Genomic DNA, 17,866 nt, shown 5'->3' with positions numbered 1-17,866 from the left:
GCCTCAGATTTAGAGGTGCTGATCCTCATCCCAACCGCTTCACACTCGGTTGCGAACCGATCCAGTGAGTGCTGAAGGTCGCAGGCCGATGATGCCATCAGGACCACATCATCTGCAAAGAGCAGCGATGAGATCCCCAGCCCACCAAACTGCAACCCCTCCCCACCCCGACTACGCCTCGATATCCTGTCCATAAATACTACAAACAGGATTGGTGACAAAGCGCAGCCCTGGCGGAGGCCAACCCTCACCTGAAACGAGTCCGACTTACTGCCGAGAACCCGGACACAGCTCTCGCTTTGGTTGTACAGAGATTGGATGGCCCTGAGAAGAGACCCCCTCACCCCATACTCCCGCAGCACCTCCCACAGTATCTCCCGGGGGACCCGGTCATACGCCTTCTCCAAATCCACAAAACACATGTAGACCGGTTGGGCATACTCCCAGGCTCCCTCCAGGATCCTTGCGAGAGTGAAGAGCTGGTCCGTTGTTCCACGACCAGGACGGAATCCGCATTGTTCCTCCTCAACCCGAGGTTCGACTATTGGCCGAACCCTCCTTTCCAGCACCTTGGAGTAGACTTTACCAGGGATATCAATATAATATCGATATATTGCCCAGCTCTAGGTGACAGATCTATTTTGCAGATCTTGGCACCAATCATAGGGCACCCATGTGGAGTCAGGTTGTGAAGTGATGGTACTCTCTATAGACAGAGTCACCACAAACACAAACAAACTTACGCCTATTCCTACCAACAGAGAATTTGCCGCAAGACCATACAAACTGTATTTACACCTCACATTTCTTTGCATAAACACTGCTGCTACTAACTCAAAGTTTGTGTACTACTCTACTACAACTGTGTTGCTAGTTTGGGTTTTGGAGAAGAAAGCTATTTCAGATCCCTCCTCCTCCTGCTGCTCCTGCTGCACTAATTGAGTGATTCAGAACAGGGCTCAGACACGCCGCCCCTGCGACTCTATCTGACTGGGATATTATCGGAGTGGCTGTCAGACGAGGGTCCAGAGCGGCTTGAGAGGAATGCAGCCTGCAACCGTGGGCCAGCAACAGACCCTCTACTGCACACTGCAGACCCTCAATTCACCCCCTCCTTATTCCCCCTAACCACCTCAGGCCAATCAGTCAACAGGACCCCAGGGGCCATTTTCAAAAACAATCACTCTCTCTAAGTAGTCAGGAGGTGCCAGGGCTAATTATAAACAAACTATTGATGTTCTAGCAAAGGATTGTGCTCGACTGTGCCAGTGCAGTAAAGGTTTGTGTGTGCATGCATGTGTGAGTGTGTGTGTTAGGGTCACAGGAAGGTTCTGCTTGACAGAACATTCAATTGGCCATTTAACAGACCTCACCCGAAGGGGACGCTCCATGAAGACAGCCACGGACTACAAATGACAAGTGCTTGGGATTCTCTGAAACAAATAGCAAGAAACTGTAAATAAAAAAATAAGTTTTGAATTTAAATGCACTCTATACTAAGGGCACTGAGAAATTAGTGCACGTTTGTGTCATATTCACCAAGTCATTAAGAAAACAGTATTTTAGAATAAACTTTTTCAATATGCACATATTCAAAATATTAATACTAAAATTGAAGCTTGAAATGATATATATATATATATATATATATATATATATATATATATATATTCAGAAGTAAATAAGAAAAATAGTGCATCATATGAATATTTGCCTTCTTACAAAACTATAGTCTACAGCAGGGGTCAGCAACCTTTTTGATATGAAGTGGACTGAGCAGACAGAGCAGATTGAAATATTGCTTTCTACATGTTTATGTCTGTCTATATATACTAATACAGGTGAGAGCATTGATAAGTATTGGCTTTTTACTCACGGAGGTTTTATTGTAGCCTACTTACAGTAATGAGACTAGCGTTAGTTCATCTGCCCCAGCGGGCCATTGGTAATCCTCATGCGGATGGGGATAGTTTTTAGTCTATGGTGGGGATACAAGTCAATCAAACTACCGTAAATAACAGGTCACACAACTGTGAACGTTGTAATTTGGCATGCGGATGAGAGAGTGCTTCAGCATTTCAACTATGATTTCAACACATCAATAACTCTCTTGCACACATATTGCCAGCATGCCATTAGTTAAGGTACCGCGTGCCCACGGTGGCACACGTGCCCCTTGGTTGCCGACCCCTGGTCTACAGCCATGCGGTAATGCTGTACTTAGACACAGCGGTGCTTTGGGCTAAATACAAATGCTTGCATGGCCTCATGCTCACAATGACAATGCTAACATGTTGATGTTTAGCAGGTATAATGTTTACCATGTTCACCATCATAGTTTAGTTTGTTAGCATGTTAGCATTTTGCTAATTAGCACTTAACACAAAGTACAGCTGAGGCTGATATGAATGTCTATATTAGTTTCGCATGTAATAACCATGAACCAAAATATTGGACTAATACAAATGTTGACATGATGGTGGCACTAGATAAAAAGTTAAAGGATCATCAACATTTTCACAAATGGGGAACAAGAATGTCTCTCTTGAATCTATCAAACAGTGTAGTCATTTTATTAAAAAAAAAAAAAACACCCTCATAATGGTGATAGAGTAAAAGTCACCAAAGTTATTATGATTCATCCTCTGGCTACCATAAATGTAGGCTATACAATTTCATGGCAATCCATCCAAAAGTTGTTTAGATATTTCAGTCTGGAACAAAGTGGTGGACTGACCGACCATGCCCTCCCCTGGGCTGCTAGTAAGGCAAAAGAAAAAGTTGCGTAAAGAATATAACAATTACGGCTTAAACCAAAAGCTCAGTCTCAGGTCATTAACTTTAGAGTGCAACCCAGTGAATCTGGCTTCACCGTTGAGTGTTACCCACTTTAAAATAATGTATTTAGGTCTAAATCAAGTGATAAGAGTGCATGCTTCTGGTCTGTGCTGTGTGACGGAGACAGAGAGCAGAGTGACAGACGCTCTGCAGAGCCAGTGAGTTCCATCCTCCTCCGGTTAAAACAACAGTCTTTTCCTAGGAGCTATCGCACTATAACACATGGTCTGATCCAAGAGAGCCGTATTTATTTTGATATGGGCTACATTTCTTTCCTTTAAGTAATGAATTAAGAAAACACAGAGTCTGGTGCTGGGATGTGGAGATGTGTGGGAGAGAGCTGCATGCACTGCAAACGGGAAAGGAATGGAGTTGGGCGCAAGGTATCCAGGGATAGGAGCTTTCCCCTCATCCTTTCATCCTCTCATCCTTTCATTTCTTGACCCTACAACCTTTCTCTCTGCTGAAGTCATGTTTTTAGTCCTCTGTCTCCTAGAAGCAGCCAAGCCTGGGAGGACTGGATGAAGTGGGAGACGGAGAGTAGTGGAGTTCAAGGGAGTGTGTGTGTGTGTGTGTGGGGGGATGTCTTGAGAGCAGTCTAAAAACACTTAATGGCAGAGAGAAGACAGCAACTGTGTGTCTCTACATGATACTATGAATCTGCATGTGTGTGTGTGTGTGTGTGTGTGTGTGTGTGTTTAGGATATCGGTTAAGGTTGGTAACAGGTCAGCCAAAGAGAGTTGGGAACAACTTCCCCTCCCCTGCACAACCTCTACAGAACACCTTCTGCAGAAGGGTTAAATAAATGTTAGTGATGTGATAACCAGCCTATTTGAGGGGCCTCTAGCAGGACATATAGTAGGACTGCTTGGCTTTCCTCTTTAATGATGTCAAACTACCAGTCTACCAAATCAGCACCCCTTTCTTTCTATCTATTCTTCTACATTGCTTTAGGATTTGACAGAATCATGCTAAATACATAAATCAGTGTGTAAAAGCAGCCACCGAAGGGTCACAATCTAAAGGTTTTGGCATATCATAAATATTAAAGCAAGAAGTTGAAAAACGCAAATATTCTTTGAGTGTAGGTGTCAGCTATTGTAACTGAGACCTGTGAAGTGTCCAGTTTTGCTGAAACACATTGTGACAATTGCAGTAGAATGACTGTAATTCAACACTTGACTTACTCTGAATTCAAGGCCAGGATCCTCTCAATCTTGCCAAATAAGTCAGAAGTCGGCAGGCCGGTTTCCTCTGTGTTTAAATTAACAAATTACAAGTATGTTTTCTTTTTCTTCAGACTCGGAAGAATGACAAGAATTTAGCCACTTGAGGAATAATGTGAAAGCAACAAGTTTAGGCTGTGATATCTTTTGTCCATGTTACATTACATTGCTATGTACATTTTTACTTTTCTTTTCCTTCTTTTTGGGTTGATAAGGCGGCTCACCCTTATTGCACATATTATGATGACTATTATGATGTGTTGTACATAGGCAGTGTGCAATTTGGTTGGCTAGTGGCAGTTGTGCATGCAACATGAGCATGTCCATGCAGAGTAATGCAACAGTCTGTGTCTGTGTACTTCATGTACAGTATGTATACGTATGTATGTATGTATGTATGTATGTATGTATGTATGTATGTATGTATGTATGTATGTATACACTATGTTGTGTTGAATTATATAAAACAGCTGATACTGTTTGTCAATAAACAAACTTCGGGACAATAAAAATCTATCTTATCTTATCTTAATTGCCACTTCGGAGTTCGCTGAAATAATCAAAAGGCAGTAATACAAAAACAAACAGACAAAAACAAAACCACACCACTGGGGCTTACTCCAAAAAGCAGCTTTAGTGAATACTCTGGGTTTGCCATCTTGGGGTTAGTCAACAGAGTTCAGGTTTAGGTTTGGGGTTTGTTGCTGTAAGCAGGATCTGATAGTTTTAATCACTACGCCTAAAAGGTTAGCATGTTAACATGCACTCACCACCATCATTGAAGATGGCTGAAAGCATTCATTTTTTATTTTTAAGATGTTTGGATTTTGCAAATACTTTATGAGTAGTAATGTGGAAGAGGATGCTACATTCAATACATTTTTATATTATAACACTAACAAAATACACATGTAGTGCTGTAAACTGTCTTTATCTGACAACAAAGTATCATATAAGGTCCCAGTTTCACAAAATGACACAGATAGCAGATATTGGCAATTATGAACATTTTATCAACTTCCATTTTGGTTTTGAATTTCACAAAATTTTCATTTAAAATGTAAAATTATAAGGAGTTTACTTGTATGTGTTACTGGTGCGTAATTTATTACCCACATTACCATACGGTACATCATAAAAATGTTGTTAAGAGAGAAAAGCTAAAATAAAATTCACCTTCTCTGTCACCCGCCCTTATTTAGTTCAGTGCCTCTATTTCAAAATCATAATTGAAAAGGTGTCGCAGAGAAGCCTTTACCCAAAATAAATACAGATAAAATAAAATACTGAAATACTAATATACTGTCCATATTACGAATATGCATTTAATGAGGTAAAACGGGGGTATCATGAAATATTCAATACAGAGAGTATTGAATATTTCATGACACCCCCAGTAGACTCACCTACAACCTCACTGATCTGACACACAGATACCACAGAAGAGAACAATAGATGGTATTCACCTGATATGACTAATAAAATAATAAAGGAACACTTCACATAAGTACCCTTTTAAAATGTTCCAGCCCTGGTTTTTCATTCCACGTAGGTCTTCACTTTCTCCTCCTTTTTCCTGTTTTCCAGTGAAAAACACAGAGGGTGAGGCCTGGAAGTGAGTTTCAAAGTTGAAAAGGGCACCACTAAAAAACACTGGCAGGTGTTGAACAAGTGTGGTGCATTTATGATAACACTCAAGTTGCCTTGGTGCTCTTGAACACTGGCTGTAGATTTAGTGTAACTGTAAAAAAAAACAAGGCGGAGAGAGATATGAAGCGTGTCTGGTGTCAAGGTCAGTTTGTAAGTTTGTGTTCAGACTCCTTTACTCGGCTTACGTGGCATAACAAAGCCACAGTGAAGCTGTAGCAAACAACACAATATCTGCGAGTGGACTGTGGCCGGCCAGTTGAATTGTGCAGTGTAAGTGAAAGCTTGACCTCGTAACTGCTTAGTGTTAATACTGCAGGAATTCACTGGAATTTTGTTTTCATAAATGAGGACAGGAAAGGGTAACAGTGGAGGCATAAATCAGGGATTTTTTTCTCTCTCTCTTCAGAATAAGTGACTCCATGAGTGTAATAATAAACATCTCAGGCAGAGATTGATGTTGGATGGGCCTGACTGAGGGCACGTAGTTAGTAATCCGTGCGCGGGCTGTGCCCACATTGGGCACCAACTCGCCTCACAATTCCCACATTAATCGGGGGCGAAACAGGAAGAAATGACAGACATAATTTCCCTGTGATCAAACATCGTTGGTCCGTACATTAACACGGCCGATGCAATCTGCTACTGGGCACAAAATAATTGAATGTGCTGAAATTGGGAACTATTTTGAGGTATTTCCTCTCTTTAGAGCAGCAGGGCAGATTGGCTTAATTAAGGAGGGAAAAACAGGAAGTTTTAAAGTCACGTCTATAATTAATTGGTCGCCTCAGCCAAAGGGTCTGCCTGGTCAGGGGAGCATGAGGAAGCAGCTCTGTTGTTGTGCTCAGTCAATGGGTTCACATAAGACTTAATACAGTCTATGCTACAGGGGATGTTTTTGAAAGGAAAACTACAACTTGGTTTATATTTTTGTCGATCCGGCCATCAGTTAAAAGTATTTGCTGACATCTTGGAATGAGCAGTCAGACGATCATACAGGGTGAAAACAAGCTTGTAGAAGGTTAAACTAATAGGCCCTAAGGTGGTAGGAAGAGTGCGTGCCTGTAATGTTGCTAATCATCCCTCATTGCACAGGAAAACCGTGAGTGTGCACAAGTATAACCTGTAACCAGTGGGGAGACTCTCGCTACAACCTGTATCAAATGTATGGCAACGGCTGGGGAGATTTTAATGAGCAGCTGTATGTTTCGTTTGGGAGCCTGCCGTGTGTCAGCCTGTTATTTACTTTAGATGCTCATTTGGTTATCAGGAGCGTTCGTAAGAGGTCTCAGCGGAGAGACGCCCAATCAGCAGGCAGGAGAGGAGGGTAACTGGGCTCTTCTGTCAGGCTGCTGCATCCTGCAATTCCTCCCCGGTCATCACTGTGTGGCTATGCTGCTATCTTGAGCCCTAAATGAAAATGTATTACATTTCAAGTCTTGAGTGAGCCAAATGGTGTTTACACAAGCATACCTCGTTCTAAAGTCTGAGACGCTGCGTTGCATTCTGGGTAGGAGGGGCTGGTAAAATCCCACCAAACTTCATAACCCTCGGTTGACCCAAATGACTAAAGCTATGACTCAATGCAGATTCTCCAGAAGCCTGCAGACTTTGAGCTAAATGACAGATACCAGTCAGGAAAGCACCATTTCCCCCACCTCTACATCCAAAGCAAACACAGGCACACAAACACAAACATACAGCGTACATCATGGAGCATGGAAAAAAATCCCCCGTCTCTGACTCCCTTCATTGTTTTGTCTTTTATTTACACCAGACGTGAACAATACAGATACTGGTAATGGCAAGCTAACACAAAACCTATTTTCACAACATTTAATCAACACGGTATATTTTTTCCATCTATCTAAAAACTGAACTCAGTTTTGTCTGTTAGTTTTCTCACAATCGTGATGGACTTCTGCTCACACATCACCATGCCATGACATAATGATTAGCATATTGCTTGTTGACATATGTTTAATTGATTAAAACAGGCCTGCTGTGATTTCACTGTGTTTTGTTTTCAAAGGCCGGGGTTCTGACAGAAATACTCAGGGAAGTATTGCATTTGGCGTCGAGCTCGGGTTCCCATACACAAGAGCGCTGAACTTAATTCAAAACGCCCTGGACACAAGGCTGACTGTTGGGCTAGTAGGAGAGGAGAGATAGCTGTAACCTTGCATTGAACTCCCAAGAATCTCAGCGTACTCCTTGGATCGCGGCAGCAGAAAATACTTATACGAGTTACATGATTTAGTGGATGAGTTTCAAAGCACAGATTTCTATTCGCCAGAGGGCTTGGTAATTAAATGACGTTTCCCTTAGACAGTCACAGAGCTCTCACCTGGAAAACCTGCCATTGCAGTTTCTAAAATTCATCCCCTTTTGCCCTCAACTTCTAATGGTTCACCTTTCAACGCAGGACTGCTAGAAAGAACGACTAGTCCGGACATATACTTAGACTGTTTTTATCCTATAGACCTTCAACAACTAATGGTAAAGGTATCTGCAGCAAAGCCATCTACCTGTCTCTTAGACCCCATCCCAACGAGATTACTCAAAGAAGCATTACCCGTGGTTAACACCTCTCTACTAGATATGATCAATATGTCTCTATTAACAGTTCATGTACCGCAGTCATTTAAAGTAGCTGTGATAAAACCTCTTCTGAAAAAAACCACCCTCGATCCTGAGGTCTTAGCAAACCTATAAACCTATATCTAACCTTCCCTTTCTCTCCAAGATCCTTGAGAAAGTAGTTGCTAATCAGTTATGTGATTTTCTCCATAGCAACAGCTTATTTGAAGACTTTCAATCAGGATTTAGAAAGCATCGTAGCACAGAGACGACACTGGTGAAAATTACTAACGACGTTCTAACTGCTGCAGACAAAGGACTTGTCTCCATACTTGTTTTATTAGATCTTAGTGCTGCTTTTGACACTATTGACCATACAATCCTGTTACAGAGATTAGAACACTTAGTCGGAATTAAAGGAATTGCACTAAACTGGGTTAAGTCTTATTTCTCTGATTGATCTCATTTTGTTAATGTTAATGATAAATCCTCTGAGTACGCGAAAGTTAAACATGGCGTTCCACAAGGCTCAGTGCTTGGACCAATTTTATTCTCCTTATATATGCTTCCTCTTGGTAATATCATTAGGAAACACTCAATGAACTATCACTGCTATGCGGACGACACCCATTTATACTTGTCAATCAAACCAGACAAAACAAGTCAGTTAGCTAAACTTCAAGCATGTATTAAAGATATAAAATCCTGGATGACCTATAATTTTCTGATGTTAAACTGTAACAAAACTGAAGTCATTGTGCTGGGCCCTAAACACCTCCGAACTTCATTATCTAAAGATATAGCTACTCTGGATGGTGTTGTCCTGGCCTCCAGCACTACTATCAGAAATCTAGGAGTTATTTTTGATCAGGATATATCCTTTAACGCGCATCTAAAACAATCATCGAGAACAGCCTTTTTTCATCTTCGTAACATTGCCAAAATTAGGAATATCCTGTCTCAAAACGATGCTGAAAAACTAGTCCATGCATTCGTTACTTCCAGGCTGGACTATTGTAATTCCCTACTGTTAGGTTGCTCAAATAAGTCTCTTAAGACTTTCCAGCTGATCCAGAATGCTGCAGCACGTGTTCTGACGAGAACTAAGAAAAGAGATCATATTTCTCCTGTTTTAGCTTCTCTGCATTGGCTTCCTGTGAAATTCAGGATTGACTTTAAAGTCCTTTTCCTGACCTACAAAGCCCTAAATGGTCAAGCACCATCCTATTTAGAACAGCTCTTAGTACCTTATTGTCCCACTAGAGCACTGCGCTCCCAGAATGCAGAGTTACTTGTGGTTCCTAGAGTCTCCAAAAGTAGAATGGGAGCAAGAGCCTTCAGCTACCAGGCTCCTTTCATGTGGAACCAGCTCCCAGTCTGGGTTAGGGGGGCAGACACCATCACCTCATTTAAGAATAAACTGAAAAATCTCCTCTTTGATAAAGCTTATAGTTAAGAAGTGAGGAGTTGCAGCGTCCGCCTAACCCGGCCCACCTGCTTCTCTTCATAGTCATCAGATTTATTGATCATATAATCAATAATATAGTGAGAGTAGAGGGAGGCAGGCCAGTACACCCTCTCATCAATGTTTTCATTCGTTTTGTATGCATCCTGTCCCAGAACTGCTTGTTACTAACCTAGCTCTGGGGAGTTTACTCCCCAGAGTCCTTATGTTTCTTATAGCTCTGCGATTCCCTTCAACGCCCGGCCGCGTCCTGCTGCGTCTGCTGCACCCACCCATGCTCTGCAGCGCCATGTTTCATCCCGCAACATCCTGCTGTGACATGAACTACAACGACTACCTTCAAAGTCACTGTTCCACTATCTTCAATGCGACTATTATCGCCATCACACCCCCAACCGGCCCCATCAGACACCGCCTACCAAGAGTCTGGGTCTGCCGAGGTTTCTTCCTAAAAGGGAGTTTTTCCTTGCCACTGTCGCAATAGCCACTGCTAATGCTTGCTCTTGAGGGAATTACTGTAATTGTTGAGGCTTTGTAAATTATAGAGTGTGGTCTAGACCTACTCTATCTGTAAAGTGTCTCGAGATAACTCTGTTATGATTTGATACTATAAATAAAATTAAATTGAATTAAAAATAGGGGGTTAATTTGATAGTTAAATTGTGCCAGGCTTGTCACATACATTGCATACTTTATTTCAGAAGCATGACAGGAAAACTTTCTATCATTGAGAGGGAGTTTACTGAAGAGTAAGGGGAACAGAGGAGAAGTAGCAACATGGCTTCATGGCCACAATATCAGCCCCTTCTTGGTGTAATGTTTATTATTTTTAGGGATTATTTTCTATTTTAAACTTCCCATAACAAATCGTGTTTCAGCCTATTTTACACAGTCTATGGTTTCAGCCCGCATACCGCTGCCACCTACGGTAAGTTGGTTCATTTTTGTCACAAAAATAATAATAATAGTATTTTTTTAGGTCCGTCTTTGCAACTCTCTATCACCAGCTCATGAACTCAGTAGCAACGCAGCATATCTGGATGGATTGAAATGAAGTTTTGTGCAGACACTCAGGGTCCCCCAGAGGATGAATTCCACTGACTTTCACTTTGGTGATCCCCTGACTTTTCCTCTTGTGTCACAATGAGATTTGTGTAATTTGTGTTTTTAGTGAAATATCTCCACAGCTATTTAATTTAATGGATTATCATGAAATGTACATTCATGTCCTTTTCAGGATGAATTGTAATGACGTTGGTGATCTTCTGACTTGTCCTTGAGCGCAATGATTATGTCAGTATTTAAAATGTTCCAATGGCCTATAGCTGTACTATGTGTTAAGTCAGGGCTTCACATTAACTTTTTGAGGCACTTGTCCTTTGGACAAGTACATTTACGTTTCACTTGTCCATGCATAAAAGTCACTTGTCCGGGTAAAGATTCAACATTTTATAAAAAAAATTGTGTTTTGCTAATGCAGAATTTGAACAAACCGTTGAAAGCATCCAAACACTATCAACATTAATACAATTCTGTTGAAACAGTAGAAACAAACGTTCCCCAACAATAGATTTCCCCTTCAACAAGAAAAAAGGATCTCCAGACTCCATAATACAAATTGTATGTAAATGTAAATGTTGCACGCCAGTGTGCAGAAGTTAATATATTGAGATTCTAATTCAATATTTTAAAGTTTGTCATTACTTTCAGATTCCTAGTCAATATTCTAAGTTACTTAGTCAATATATTGAGATACTAAGTCGATACTTTGAGATATTGAGTCAATATATTGAGATTGTAAGTCAATATTTTAAATGTTCTTATTGGTTTGAGATTCTTAGTCAATATTCTGAGTTACTAAGTCAATATATTGAGATACTAAGTCAATATTTTGAGTTAAATCAATATAGTGAGATATTAAGTCAATATATTGAGATACTAAGTCAATATTTTGAGATAAGTCAATATATTTAGATACTAAGTCAGTATTTTGAGTTAAATCAATATATTGAGATACTGAACAATATAGTGAGATATTAAGTCAATATTGAGATACTAAGTCAATATTTTGAGATAAATTAATATATTGAGATACTAAGCCAATATATTGAGATTCCAAGTCAATATTTGACATTTTCTCATTACTTTGAGATTCTTAGTTTATATTCTGAGATACTAAATCAATATTTTGACCAGAGGTAGTGGTGACTTGAACTTCTACTATATCTAAAATAATTTTGTAGACATAACAATGGAATTTGCCACTAAATGTTGGTGTTAACTTTTTTTATACAATTTCACAAATTTCTACCCGGCAGAGGCTGATTTACCGAAAGGATCCTTTTAAAAAGGTGTAGCTACTTTACAGTTGATTATTACCTGATATTTAATCTTTTTTTTTATTATTTTTGTTCAAAAAGGAGCAAAAAAAACGACATTATAGAACGGCTTGTTTATTGCTAAGGAAAAATTAAATGATTTATTAAAAATGAAACAACAATAACTTATAAAAATAACTTATTTCACCAGTAAGTTCCTGTTAAACGACAAAACAACCACTGGATAGGAAAAAGGATATTTTACAACCACTTTGAATGCAGCACGACGCTGGCGGGGCGAATTTCAAGTGAACGCAACATCTGTGTTTTTCCCATAGACAGTATATAATGGACCAATAGACCCCGTTGCTCTGGACGGAGACCAGTGAAGGCTATTAGAAGCACTTTTCCGGTGATCTCTTGCTTTACTGCGCAGCCTCCAACTGACAGAGACAACGTAAATGTGACGTGAGCAACGTGTCTGAAAGTTGTAAGTCTTCTGGTAGCTGTGCCAAGAGAAATCTCAATCATTCCCAATCTTACAGAGACGGAGAGCGTAGGTGTATGTAAGGAGATAACATAAGCACAGGCTAATTATTGCTAACTAACATGCTAGTTAACATTAGTAATTAAACCTAAACAGCTAATGTAAGTCGAAACTGCCTGCGAGCTTCTCCTGTACTATACGGTAATTCCTCTACTGTGTGACAGTAAGTCTCGTGGTTATGACACAATCGTTAGCTTTTTTTTTACAAAAACGTCTGCAACGGAGCTATAACGTGAGGTACAAGGTAATGGAGCCTTTTATACATTGTCGTGTTTCTTTAGAAATAAACAATGGACAAATAGAGTCTTTAAACGCTTCAGATGTAAAGTTATTCGCAGTCAAGTGACGTAAAAAAAAAATGGCGGTCAGTGTAATGCTAACAAGAGGTGATCGCTTTGTAGCAACAAAATGGCGCCATCGGAGGTTCGCGTTCTGAAGCGAAGCTTACCCCCTTGGTTTTTCCGACAACAGCAGCGGCACACTGTCATATGTTCCTCTCCAGTGAAATACAGACACACTTTTACACAGTATAGCTTTCAGCATTTTAACTGTTTACGCCAGCTGCTAGCTAACGATAGGCTAACGTTACTTGCTGTTGAGTGTAGTGTTAACTAGGGTAACATGCGGCGATGTTTATGTTGCCTCTAACGTTCGTTTTCGGAGCATCCGAGAGAAGCGCAGGCATTTCAGTGGCACCGCGTTGCAATTCGGTCTGGTAGATAACAGTCGTTAAGGCACCGGTGCCGTATTAGCACCGGGTCTCTCCTTTTCTGTCAACAATGTGACGAGGAGGTAACGTTAAGGCGGAGTTAATTAGCAAGCTAACGTTAGCTAACTAACACCGCAAGTTCTAACGCATGCATTGCTAACTGAACACACCTGGGTCAGGTTCACCGACCGGGATTGCTTTCATGCTGCATTGCTTACAGAAAATGGCATTTTAGTTTGTTTGAGTTTTAACTTGTCCAGTGGGACAAGTGAATTTCTCTTCCACTTGCCCTACAAAAAATCCACTTGTCCCGGACAAGCGGACAAGCCTTAATGTCGAGCCCTGCTGTTAAGTGCTAATTACCAAATGTTAGCATGGTAAAATGCTAAACTAAGATGGAGAACATGGTACACATTACCTGCTAAACACCTGCATTGTCAATGTGAGTGTGATAGCATGCTGACATAGCACCTAGCTCAAAGCACAACTGTTGCACAAAAATACAACAAATGTGCATACTGCTGATTGTCTTCTAGAAGTAGAATGTGTTAGAAAACTGTATCTATACTCTCTACTCCTTTAAAAAAGAAATGCATACACACTGCCCCAGGGCCGGAGTGGGACTCATTTTCAGCCCTGGAGTTTCATGCCCACTTCACTTCACGACTGACTATATTAAAACAATGTAATTAAAACCTTAGTATATAAGTCTGCAATAGCGCACGGTTCTCTACAGCCTTGTAATTCAGTGTATTTTTGTAAAATATTTCCATTTCAGTACAAATACAGTAAGATATGTAGATAAATTATAGCAGTTAACAATATTATTCTTTACAACAACACAATGATGTCCAACAATATCAGAATATATTTTCTTAGTAAATAAGTGTTCACAAATGTCCAAACCTTGAAATTAAATAAAAGAATCTACACCATACTCTTCATTAATATTAATTCTAGTTCTTCTAATATTCACTCAATGAGCAATCCTACCTGCCCACTCTGGAGTCCTGAGCTCACGGCGGGTGCTTGGTAGCCTGGATGCCAGCCGAACTTAGCCCCGCCCACAAAATTCGAGGTCGGGAAGTTCTGACTAGAATCTGAGTATGACCACGTCAGGCTAGGTGCTTGGTACTGGCTCTTCATTTTCACTGTTAGCAGCCAGCTGAACAATTAGCTGCTGCTGAGGAAGAAAAAGTTTGATTCAAAAGCATGAACGCTGGTTTGTAGGCCACGTTGTGTTATGTTTTGTACAACTGCTAGCGTTTTGCACTGCTCCTAACTAGCTTAACGTTAGCTTACCGGTCTCATCGTCTTCATTTGGCGTTTCACTCTGACTGGTTTTAATGAAAAAGTTGCTCAGTTTAGCACATCTGGCCACGTCACTTTCTATAGCTTTCCTTTTTTAATTGTCGCCTTTTCAGCGCCGTTTTTGCGCTTTCTATTATCCGGTTTTATAGCTTCTTTTTGCCCGCGGTCGCATCCTCCAACAAGCACCGCTGACAGAAGTTTAAGAGGTAACAGTTTTTTTTTTGTTTTTTTTTTTTATAATAATTTTATTGAGCACATAACAAGTATACAGTCACAAATGTATACAATACGAACAGGTCAAGTACGCCAGGGGAGATACAACCAATAATAGAACAAAAAAGAAGAAAGAAAACAACTCAATTTACATAAAGCATTTGAAAAGTACAAATAGTGTGTGAGTTCTAACAGCTTTCTTATTACTGCAACAGGATATAGTAGATATATAATGTTTAATGTGAATGGACAGCTCAATGAAGTTAGGTGTTTTATTTTGGAATTTTGACTTATGGATGTAAAATGTGGTCAAAATTAAAATCAGGTTGATTACATAAAATTGAGAGGTGAGATTTATGTCAAAGTTAATGAAACCAAAAAGTACATTTTCCCAGCACAAGGAGAATTCAGGGTAAATAAAATCAGCTAAGTACCGAGATAGTTTACTCCAAAGTAGTTTAGTAGGAGGGCACAGCCAAAATAAATGTACAAGAGTCTCTCTTTGATTTCCACAGAATGTACAGTTTACATTAATGTCTTTTTTGAGTTTCTGTAAATAGTGGTTGGTTGGGTAAAACCTATGAAGCATTTTAAAAGAAATCTCTTTGACTTTATTAGTCAGAAAGAACTTCTGCGGCAGAAGCCAGACCTTATCCCAACATATACAGTATCTCCAACTGGTAACAGTTTGTTTTTGTTATTCAGCAAGGTGCCGTAAATACGTCATCATTAACCAGACTGCATGAATGCAGAGAAAGGTGGGCTGCAAGGAAAAATAAATTTAAAAAGAGTGGGCTGCAAATGCAGGGGGCCTAGGGACAGCATCCATGATATTCAACTATGATTTCAAACCAGTGCCATGACCGGGTCTGCACTGCCCTTATTCTAAAACAAAGTGTTTCCTACTCTCCTTTACAATGACTAATGGTTGTGTGTTTGTGAGTGCCAGTTTGGCATACTATTCATAGTAGAAAGTTCCCAGCAATCTGCCATTTAGGAGGAACAACATATTGAACAAACACAAAACGTGGTTTTTCACTGGTAGGCCAGGCATTTAATCGCAACATCGTTTTATTTGTCTTGAATGTTTGCATATCAGAGTAGAGCTTTATTTACTCTGCGTGCAATATCAGATGCTAAAATATTCAGTTATATTTTCACCCAATATATGTGTTATTTCTCAGCAGCATAGTCCTAATTGTTTGATAAGGGATGGCGAACATATGGGCCACTGGTTTTCGATAAACTAAAGAGCAAATGTAAATGTATCTCCCTTGCATGGATTGCTTCACTTAACTTGTGGACCTTGATTCATAAACAGTCTACATCAAGGGAAGAAATTGGAGTAAACTGTCACTTTTCAAACACTCAACCACCTTCTCACTTTATCATCATTGTGGGATTGTTATTCTGAGGGTGTAGTGAGGTCTTTGGCGTGTGAAAAACAGACAACCACACAATTATAGGGCCCCATGTTTGTTTTTTTAAGCCTGTATTGTTTCTTTATGTAGTTTCACATTAAAGAAGGCAACTAATACTCAGTATGTAATTGGGTATGGCAAAATGTCATAATATGTCATGCTATATAGTACATTTGCAGGAAAATCAATTGACATACTATGTTCTACCTCCCATTGATGCCAAAATCATAAAAATCCAACATCCCTGTTGGCAAAGCTATATTGATGTGCCGATTACTATTGGTGCCAATACTGACCTTATTACAGTAAGTGGTTTAAGTATCGACCATCACGTGACGGATCTAGGTTAAAAACAGTCAATATCATTATAAAATTAATTGTTTCCACTATAAGGTATATGTTATTCAGTCATGGTGGCTTACATTAAAATCATTCCAGTGAGTTGTACGCAGTGATGTGTAAAGATTTTAAATTTGAGACAAAAAGGTATCAGGTTGGTACTCGATGTCAGTGTTGAGGTTTCTGAATATTTTAACAATTATAACAGCTGTTATCAACACACACACACACTTAGTACACTAGTAAGTGTCATTCATTCCAACACCCAACCTTCCCTGAACACACTCCCACTGTTCCTGTAATAAGTAACACTGACTATACATAGTGATGTAATCTCCACACTGTGTGGTGCCAAACATTTCACTGTCATTTATTATTTACAGTAACTGCTGATTTACATATTATTAGAAAAAGCGAAGTTGGGTTTCTCATCATTACTTGCACTGAACCTTCCCATTGTGTGTAACTTCCTGTGAGTGAGGCTGTGAGATATATTTACAGGGGTGGAGGAGGTGCCTTTAATTCTTTCCTATAGGCGTTGATATGATGCTAACTGATGCAAAATGCTGTGTGGACACAGCTTTGAAAGCATAGTTTGGCTTTCTATGAATCTAACAAGATGAATGAATCACAAAATAATAATCCAGAACAACAAAGGATTTACTGTATATACACAAACCCTCTTTCTATTAGAGATCTTTTGATGGTACTCCAAATCTGAAAAGACTTGACTAGCAGGACAGCTATCGTGTTTTTAAGTGCTGTTTCTCCCAGAATGCGCCCCTGTGTCTGTCGAGGAAACCCAAAAGGGCTGAGTCAGAGATCCCATCTCTTCCGGAGGCAGGGCCAGCAGTGCTCTCCTTTGAAAGGCAACATGGAAAGATCAACGGGCATCTCCTGAGGGAGCCACTGGGCCATGCTGTGCTGCTGCCTCATGGCTTAACAGCCCTGGGGCCTGTAGTCTGCTGCTGCTGGTTAGCATGTGCTGTTTACTTTGGGAGGACTTTCAACCCTGTGCAGCCATCAAGATCTTTGCATTCTCCCTCTTTGTCTGTCTACATCTGTCACAGCATAGCCTTCTCTTTTCCCCTCTTTCCAGCTTTTTGATCACTTATCACTTATACTTACATTCCCACTCTGTCCCAAAAGCTGCAACTCTGTGACAAACATCATTCACAATTACTTTCCATCCCTTTGCAGATAATAACTACAAGCTTTCTGTTTGCATCACTCTGTGTGAATGTGTAGGTT

General features: G+C 40.1%; 1 long non-coding RNA gene across 1 annotated transcript; it reads right to left on the bottom strand.

Moving 5' to 3' along the window:
* Positions 1-5,057: 5,057 nt before the first annotated feature.
* On the bottom strand, positions 5,058-14,834 carry LOC114565855 (uncharacterized). Its single transcript, XR_003693990.1, has 3 exons — positions 14,634-14,834; positions 14,325-14,511; positions 5,058-7,122 (listed from the first exon to the last, which is right to left on the bottom strand). It is a non-coding gene; the product is annotated as an uncharacterized LOC114565855 (long non-coding RNA).
* Positions 14,835-17,866: the final 3,032 nt, after the last annotated feature.

This window comes from Perca flavescens, chromosome 12 (genome assembly GCF_004354835.1).
Source record: "Perca flavescens isolate YP-PL-M2 chromosome 12, PFLA_1.0, whole genome shotgun sequence".
NCBI classification, from domain to species: Eukaryota; Metazoa; Chordata; class Actinopteri; order Perciformes; family Percidae; genus Perca; species Perca flavescens.
Note: the sequence above shows the minus strand (reverse complement) of the source record. Positions and strands in the feature narration are given on the sequence as shown.